Raw genomic sequence first — 9561 nt, forward strand, 5'->3', positions numbered from 1 at the left:
TTCCCCATAATCCCCATATGCTATTTACAGATGTAAGTACAGATTTAACTAGAAGAGTTTACAGATCTTTTAACGCACAAAAAGATGAGTCCCATTTTTTAAAATGTTCAGATCTCATCCTAGATAGCAGCTGATGAGATATGTCCAGAAAGAGTTAAGGAGGGCATGCAGTGAAGGCAGATGAGAAATGCTTGAGGAAGTTTGAAGAGGACAAAAGACAGAACATGATCTGATGTCTGGAACGAAAGCTAGAGAATTCAAGATTTGGCTTACATTATATGAAAGATGAGGTTAACTAACCATTGGAACAAATTCTCTGGTGGGGAAGTTCCGTAGCTGGAATGTATTTAAATTCCACATATCGGCTTGCAACAGAGTATATTTTAGCACAGCTGGGAACTCTGAAAGTTGAGCAGGAACTATGGCTGTTAGATACGCCTGGTGGGACGCACACAATTTTGCCATATTCTCCTGGTATGGTGGGAAGGAAAGGTATGGATCATCTTCACACAGTGTATCCAGTCGGAGCTTACAGACCAGAGCATACTGTAAATGTGCCAATGCCTGCTGTAACTGTTGTGCTGAATCAAAGCTTACCTGCACATGTGAACACACTATGACAAGAATGGGGAGTTTTGGACCCTGAAAGCTACTGATTTCCACCTTTTTTATTTCAGGAGCAGAATTTTGCGTGGGACTGACATCAGCAGAGGAGTGAGGCTGGAGTTAAGTTATGTTTTATTTTGAAGAAAAGGTATGTTAAGCTTACTGGAGGTGCCACACTCAATCCTGGTGTTTTTTTTCATCCTGCAGCAGTTTGGAAGACAGCATGGAAATGTGGCAGCCTGTTCTGATGGCACAATCTTGGGAATATTTGGGGGGCAATGGGAAAGGACTAGAAGCCACTTGGCGGCCATCAAAGATGGTAGGTTCCCCATCACTGTTCCATGTATTAGCAAACCATGGTGTTCCCCCCTCCCCCCATTTGGGGTCTACACCTGAAAGGGAACAAAGACTACTGATATAATAAAGACCTTATACAAATTTGTATAAATCTTTATACAAATTCTGTACAATACTGAGTGTGTGTATGTGTATGTGTATATATATATATATACAGTGGTACCTCGGGATACGAACGCCTCTACTAACGGACGTTTCGGGTTACGACCAGCTTCGGCAGGAAAAATTTACCTCGGGTTATGAACTCGCCTCTAGTTACGAACCAGATCCGCGGCCGTTTTCCCTGCTGCCACGCGGTCGCGGCTTCCTGTGGGCGAGGTCGCGGTAGCAAGGAGACGTTTGGTGAGGCTTGTGGTGTGTTTTGCGGTGTTTTGCGAAGGTTTTTGCTGTGCGTGTTAGCATGGCTCCAAAGAAAATGCAGAGCAGGCTTGGCAGGAGTAAGGCTCTGAAGAGAAAATTGCCTCAGGTTGCGACCAAATTCGGGCGGAGGGCGGAACGGATTAACCGGATTTACATTGAACCCTATGGGGAAATTTGCCTCGGGTTGCGACCAAATTCGGAGGGCAGAACGGATTAACCGGATTTACATTGAACCCTATGGGAAACTTTACCTCGACTTGAGACCAACTCGAGTTGCAACCAGAGTCACGGAACGGATTAAGTTCGTATCCCGAGGTACCACTGTATATACATATATATATATATATACACACACACACACACACACACTCAGTACAACTTAAAAAGTAGAACTAGATGTACAAAACAGGCCAACCAAAATGATTACAGGCTGGAGCAACTTCTTTGCAAGGAAAAACTACAGCAATTGGGGCTTTTCAGAATGGAATAATGCAGAGTAAGTCCTGAGATGATAGAGGCAGATAAACTGATCCATGGCATGGCATTTCTCCCATGCTAGAACTGAAGGTTATCCACTGGAACTAAATGCAGGGAGATTCAGGACTGATGGAAGAAGATACATTTTTCACACTGTCCAGTTAAATTGCAGGATTCACTGCTACTGGCAATTGATTGTTTTCAAAGTGGATTGGACAGGTTTCTGGTCAGTGGTCACAAGGATCAAGCTGTCAATGGATACTAATACTGATGGATATTTACTGCCTCCGGAATCTTAGGCAGTAGCAGGTTTTAAATATTGGAAACAAAGTGGATAGGAGCTATCCCCTACCAGTCCAGTCCAAGTTGGTGCCAGAGTAGAGGAGAACTAGCAAACTCGCATCTGTTCTCCCTCACATGATTTTTGAAGCAAGTGTCTCTGACTAGAGAGCTAAAATGACTCACTCATTATAATGGAGCATTGGAATGAGATAGCTAATGAAATGTTTACATCTGATGCCTCTCAGTCAAGCTAATGCCAAGGAATTGTGCTCTTCTGTATCTGCCCTAGATGTTCTTCATTCTTTGCTAGCCACTTTGCAAAGGGATAGGGAGGGGAACATATCCAGATGTTTGCATTTCTTCCAGGAACTCATTTTGTAGGATGCGGACCACTGCAGAGGGCAAAGTGCTTCTCCTTCCAAATTTCTTCAGGCGTAGCTGTGCTTTGTCAATGGTATTGTCATGAAGCAATTTGGATTTTAGGATCCCTGGAGATTAAAATACAGCAACAAAATAGCCCTTCCACAAACCAATTTTTGTATGCAGACGAAACTGAGACTTCTGCTCCTCACCCACCCAGCAAAATCGAGGACATAGAATTCAGGGAGTCTATGATGCACATAAAAAACTGAACTTCTATCACAATATGGCCAACATCTTGATTTTTTTTTTTAAACATACTCTCAGGATACTCCTGATAGAAGTTAAAAACTTGCATCCAGCATTTTCCTCCTTAAATACTATTTTTGCCATTATTTTTCAAAGAAGTAATAGGATTCTACCAAAAAACTATTTTAAAACTAAGAATAAAGTAAAGCAAACAATAAAAGAGAATCTCTAGCCACAAAACTCAGAGCAGCATTGAGCAAAGGCCCTGGGAGCAAGCATAGTTTAGTGGTAGAATGTAGAGGTAGTCCTCATTTAGCAACTGCCTCATTTAGCGACTGTTTGCAGTTACGATGGTGATGAAAAAGTAACTATGTGACCAATCGTCACATTTATAACCTTTGCAGGTCTGTAAAGCAAGGAAAGCTGAAGTAAGATCATAAGCACAGTTGTGGTTTCATGTAGCAACCACTTCGCTTAATGACTTTGTTGCCGGTCCCAGTTGTGGTCACTAAAGAAGGACTACCTGTATATTTAACATGCAGAAAGTGCTGAGTCAATACTCAGCCTCCCCTGCTCAATCTGAGAAAGACCACTAAGTTCATGGGCATCTATAGGACAAGCAAATCAGATGTACCATCATGCAAAAATGCAAATTATATAATCTGGGTCATTTGCATAATAATGTTATGATGCCTTTGACCAGAAGCACTTGCAGGGTGGTCAAGGGAGGGCAAATGATTAAAACAACGTTACACTGTTGTGACACAAACTCTACTCCTTTTGTATGCGTGTTGTGAGATCACACATGTCTGTGAAAGGGCTGGAATTTGTGTCATGATGACACAATGCTTTTTTTCTCATTTTGATTCTGATCCCGCCAATATCTCTGTATGAAACATTGTAGGGGCTCACCCATGACTGAAATGCTGTTGTTTAGTGGCTTACTTTGAACATCATGCTAAGCCATGATGCCTTAAAAATGGTTTACTGAATAAATCACAACTGGTTCACACATTGTGTTATGCCGCAAATCATTATATATAAGCCACAACACGTTAAGCCAGATTAAATAATCTATATAATGGTTTACAATGTGTAAAAATAGTTAGCGTAAACCTCACTAGGGCTGATAAGCCAATTTCCTGTGTAGAGACAGAAAAGTATTTCAGAAGAGAAATCCACTGGAGAAGCCTCACAATAGAAAACATCGATATTCCTTGTCATCTTTAAGGCCAGCACTAGTACCATACTTCACGCTGAACATCTGAACAACTGAGTAACAATAAGTCAATAATCCATCTAATACCCCAATTCAAGGCCACAGCATTCAACTCCATCTTTTTAACTATCAGAAAACAAACAGGAAGGAAATCACAAGGATTTGTTTTCCCTGGGAATTTTTTCAGAAAATGCAGGAAATGCTATGGCAGCTAATCTTAGAGTATGTCTGTTCAAACACATTCTTACATGTTAGATTTGCATTGACTGACAATCATATTATCACTATTTTAAGTACTAATGAGGAGTTGTACCACTGTGAGGAATATCAATAGCTCAAATAAGGATGATAAGAAAGAAAGAAAGAAAGAAAGAAAGAAAGAAAGAAAGAAAGAAAGAAAGAAAGAAAGAAAGAAAGAAAAAGATCCTTTTGAGCCAAGGCTACATATCACCCTGGGAATCACCCCAATTCCATCTTCTGCTTGATAACTTCAGTGTCAGAAATGCTGACCTTTGACCTGGAAGATTAAAGAGGATAACACCTGGTCTTTTGCAAAGCCATGGGATAAATATATCCTTTGTACTTGGTCTAGCAACAATCCGTTCTTAAATCCTCAGGGTAACTCAAACCATCCGGGCAGGCCTTGAATAGGGAAGAAAAGGTTGGCCGTACAGGCAGAGTACTGACCCCAGGATGATACAAAGTGGAGCTCCTGGGAGAGGAATCACTTAGATCCATTTTTTAAAAAGATTTTTTATCCTGCCTTTCTTATTTTTATAAATAACTCAAGGCAGTGAACACACCTAATATCCTTCCTCCTCCTATTTTCCCCACAACAACAAAGGGGAAGGGGGGCTGAGAGAGAGTGACTGGCCCAGAGTCACCCAGCCGGCTTTCATGCCTAAGGTGGGACTAGAACTCACCGTCTGCTGCTTTCTAGCCTGGTGCCTTCACCACTAGACCAAACTGGCATTTTGGTGGATATGACATGGCTATTGGATGTGTCCTTCTAGGATAAGTTGAACCGTGATCTCAACCATGAAAATCAACATTCAAACTACTGAATAATACAATTGTAAAGAGAAGTGCTACATAAATCAGCAAATAATGAGTTGCTTTGATTTGGAGCCACTAGAGCAATTCTGAGCTGCCTTGGAGAAAGTTTAAAGGTGTGAGGGGGATTTCTGTAGGACTGGCTGAAAAATTTGGGATCCAGGGTTTTGTGGTTGCTGAAACTTAAAAGAAAGTAGTAAGCTCATGAGAAGCATGTCATGTGCCCAACATTCTGGGATAGGTCAATGTTTTCATTCAGGGGATACTATTTTCATGTCTGGGGGCTTTATAATTTAAAGGAATAGTTTATCATTTTTTTCTTTTTGTGAAGTTTTAAAAAAGTACTCTCAACACTGAATATAGGGGTGCGATGTGTGTGAAAACACATGCAAAAAAAAGAAGGCAAGAGAGATTTAAACTATGGAGAAAAGAGGTTCCAGAAAACAGACCATTAGTTTCAGATGAAAGCCGTCAGCAGCCATAGGAGAACATAGATGAGTGGATCAGTCTCACCACTTCTCTCCTGGGATAAGTTAGCTTTATAAAGACAGATCAACTTCGGCAGGCCTCACTTACTCATTGCAAACATTTCTTTTTGATTTAACCGAGGATTTTTTTTTTTCTTTTCAAGCATCAACAGACACATCCTCCCCCCACTTTTCCTCATCACATCTGGCAAGCAAAGAAGTCGGAACATCTCTTCTGGCTAGGAGCCAAAGGGCTGATGAAAAAGTGGAGAGCCATAACTCTGCAAAACGCAAGATGCATTTTCAGATGTCTCCGATTAGATGCCATGAGCAATGGGCTGGATCAAAGAGTCAGAGGGTGAAACTCACCCTCCCTTCACTCCCTGCAAAGCAAGTCTGGGAAAGCCATATTCTAGCCCAAATCACAAAGCTGCCCATTGTGTAGCCAAGTAGTTATCCTAATCAGCCCAAGTCAATTACAGATATAAAGAAAACATGTGCAAGAATTCAGAAATTCATTTCTGACAGGTAAGAAGAGGATATGGATATTTAGCAATGACACTGTAAGAAGCGATGTTCTTGCTTATCTGGCCAATGCTATAATACATTCCTGAGGTCTTCATTAAAGGTTGCAGCAACTGTCCTAGTCTTATTCCAGCAGCCAGGCATGTTCATTCAGATTGAGTATAGGAATCCTTAGGTTTTATACATGCCAGACTATCTACTGTGTCATTACTTTTACTTTCAGACTCTTCTACCCCCCTGGAATAGTGACTGTATGATCAGTAATAAGGACAAAGGTATCTCAGCTCAGAATCAGTTCTACATTGAAGAAGACCCTGGAGAGAATAAAAGGTGATGAACCCCCTTTTCCAGCAGTGGGCTCACACATGTGGGTCAATCTTTTGTGGCTGGGGACCATAGATTGTTTGGGCTGTGGAAAGTGGGGCCTGGAGTGCTTGCTAGAACAGAAATTGAAGCTTAAATCAAATCCATCAACCGAAAACGAAGCAAAAGCCATTGCATCTTGCATATGGAAGGTACTGGATATGGCTCTGATATCCCATTATCCACCCCTGGCTTCTGTTGTGATTCTGGCTTGTAAATAACCCCTTGGTAAATGATTGCAACGGTGGGCAGGCAGGTTGAAAGCCATGTTTCTTAGAATCCAAGCTTTCTCTTTGTTGTTGATTAAAGTCAGGAGAGCACCTGGACTCCAGCTGCTTTTCATGCAATCCAAAGCACCTGTTGAAATAATTCCCACATTAGAAAGAAATTTGTTTAATTCCCTTTTACCCTCCAAAGGAAAAAAAAAATGGGAGGGAAGGGAGGATCTTAGCTGCCACTTACCTTCCTGCTTAGCTTGCAGCAAATGCCCGAGAATCCAGCAAGGCCACCTGGCCTCTCCGGTTCTTTGATCTGCAAAACCAGTTGAACATAGGAAGGGCTGCATCCTTGCCTAAGTGTGAACCAGCAGGGGAAAGTGAGCCTTGAATCACACCAAATCAGTGAAGACAAGAATTCAGTTGGGATGAGCTTGAAGCATGAAAAACAGACTGTTGGACATTACCACTGTGAGGACATAGGGTTCACTGCTCACCGTATGTTAAATGTTCAACATTTAGGTTGGATATCTCAGCTGGAGATTTTTGCTGTTTTGCTAAAAACAGGTTCCAAAGAGAAGGATAAAATGTTCTCCCATCACAACCAATGATCAATAATTAAAGCCTGAACTTATTTGTTTTATTTAGGGTGATGGGTATGGCTGGGTTTGCACAACATGCCAAGTTACAAAAGTTGGTTTACAAACTGTAGTATAAAGGTTCACACATAACACTATGTCAAAATTGGGTTTATATGAACCCAGTTTTTGAATTAGGGCACTTGAAGAACAGATTGGTTGTGCTACAGAAAAGAACATTATTGAAATAAAAATATGCACACACCCACACACATCTGACCTTACCCTCACTATAAAATACTTTAAAAATAAGAAAGAATGCTACAGCAAGAAGTAGTCTCTGCATTGATGCTAAGCTTTCTTGGCATTGACAAATCACCTCATCTTGATTAAGGGGCCTTGGATTTCACCCCCAAGTTGAATCCTGGCTAAACTACCAGCTATATCACCTCCTTTCCAGCTCAGGATTATTTCCCTGGCTGGGACATGGAAGTTCTCATAATGAACAGCTGGGACAAAGAGGTCCTTTAACCTGTGCAGTAAAGGTGTCAGTATACAAATAAAGATGTTATTTAGATGTATCAGAAGACTATTCCTGATTTCACCCATGAAAAAGTGGGAGATTCTGTGTTCTCAGCTACAGGTGGGCAGATTTACTAATCTGAATTTCTCTCCATTTCTTATTGCTGTGAATATCCGTTCGGGCTTCTCTCAGTTCTTCATTTCCTGCTTGGCCCATTCCTGTTCTGAACGTTTTTTGAAAAACGGTTGCAGTAAAACGGGCATGCGGTTTTCTGCACGCCTCTCCGGACCTTGCATTACGCTATGTGATTGAGTCCGATGGGCATTTCCCCGCATTATTTTGTGCCCCACGTTCACAAAGGTACAGATTTCTGTGCGTTTCTTTCTCCCAAGGTCACTGTTGTTGCTGAACTGGCCAGCTTTTTGGCAACGTTCAGAGACGGGTGCATATCGAAAGGTGACCGAGATTCGGTTTGTGCTTTGTTGAAAACAAACAAATAATAACCAGACAAGACTGTGCCTGGATGCAAAAGACAGGAAGTGTCTCTTCCATCCCTCTCCTCAGCCCAAATCTCTTCTGCAGTGGAAGGTGCTTCCCATCCAGAAGCCATTGCTTCTTTTCTGTGGGTTTATTTTAGTTCTGATTGAGAGAGCTGCCTTGTCAGGTTTGCACGGCTCTCTCTAACTCGTTCCCTCCCACTCTCCAACGATCCACTCAGCTAAGTAAACAAACCCAGCACTTGGCCTGTTCACAAGCTGCTCTGCTGCCAATCTCAACCATCCAATCCCCCGTCTAGCAACACTTCTAAAACAAACACCCTTCCCCTATACGCACTGCCGTTGCATGCAGTTTGCGCATACCCGCGATGGCCGCCTTCCCTTGTACCCACGCGGGATGTGCGGGATGCAAGGGAGACGACTTGCCGTTCCCTTTAAATAAACACAGGCTGAAAGTATTAGCCCTGGAATAATAAGGGCAAGAGAGTCCAGCCACCTCGCTCCCCTCCTCCCTTGCAAAAACGAGATTTGGAAGGGATGCGGGAGGAGGAAGCCACCACCCTTCTAGAACTGACAGAAGTCTCTCCAGAGAAAGAAAGGAATAACTCTTCAGAGCAGAGCTGCATTTAGTTTGGCAGCCCAGCCAAGACAGACAACATCTCAAAGTGTGTTTTCTCTTCCAAGGGAGAACATTAACTCCCAAAGACAGAATGATGGAGTGACTCAGAATTCCATCTCCCGCAAGTTTGCCAGATGACATTTTTCACTTTTGGATTACCGTGACCATGAAGCAGATCTCTGGGACAGGGAGAAGGAAAATGGGGTGCAAGTACCACATGAAAACAATAATCTTGCTGGAGTTCAACTGTGACCATATGGTGACCCATGGCCAGACATTCTCCTTGGACTGTTGACCCCTAAAACATGGGTAGGCAAATATGGTTTGCTAGATGTTTTGGATTAAAGTTCCCATAAAGCACAACTGGTGTGATCAGTATTCAGAGACAATGGGACCTGTAACCCCAAACGTATGAACTAGTTTGTATCACCCATTGCTACCTTTAAAACATCTTGAAATGTCTATAGTGGTGTTGGCTATGCATTCCTTCTGATTTTTGCACATGAAACATGGCCCACATTTATTGCTACACCAAGAATCACTTTTGAAGATGTGAATATTCCTACTCCATACCAATGAAAGCAAGCTCAGCATCACCAACCATTATTCCTAAACAGCTGTGTGGAGAGAATGCGCACTGATAGTGTTGCTTCACTTTAATTTAGGATCCATCATATTAAATTTCCTTCAATTCCATCCCTGTAACCTCTGGAGCACCATTTTAAACTTTCCAGATTGCTGAACAGACAGTACAATGAGGACATTGTGGGAAATGTTAAACCCTTTGGCGAGGGAGAATGAAGCCCCTTTG

General features: G+C 42.1%; 1 long non-coding RNA gene across 1 annotated transcript; it reads left to right on the forward strand.

The window, feature by feature from the left end:
* Positions 1–402: 402 nt before the first annotated feature.
* LOC148216202 (uncharacterized) lies at positions 403–6493 on the forward strand. The gene is made up of 3 exons (XR_015795863.1): positions 403–492; positions 678–754; positions 5595–6493. It is a non-coding gene; the product is annotated as an uncharacterized LOC148216202 (long non-coding RNA).
* Positions 6494–9561: the final 3068 nt, after the last annotated feature.

Source organism: Python bivittatus, unplaced genomic scaffold (assembly GCF_059951505.1).
Source record: "Python bivittatus isolate LINGU-HERP-01145 unplaced genomic scaffold, Pbiv_v1 ctg000320_np1212, whole genome shotgun sequence".
Lineage (NCBI taxonomy): Eukaryota > Metazoa > Chordata > Lepidosauria > Squamata > Pythonidae > Python > Python bivittatus.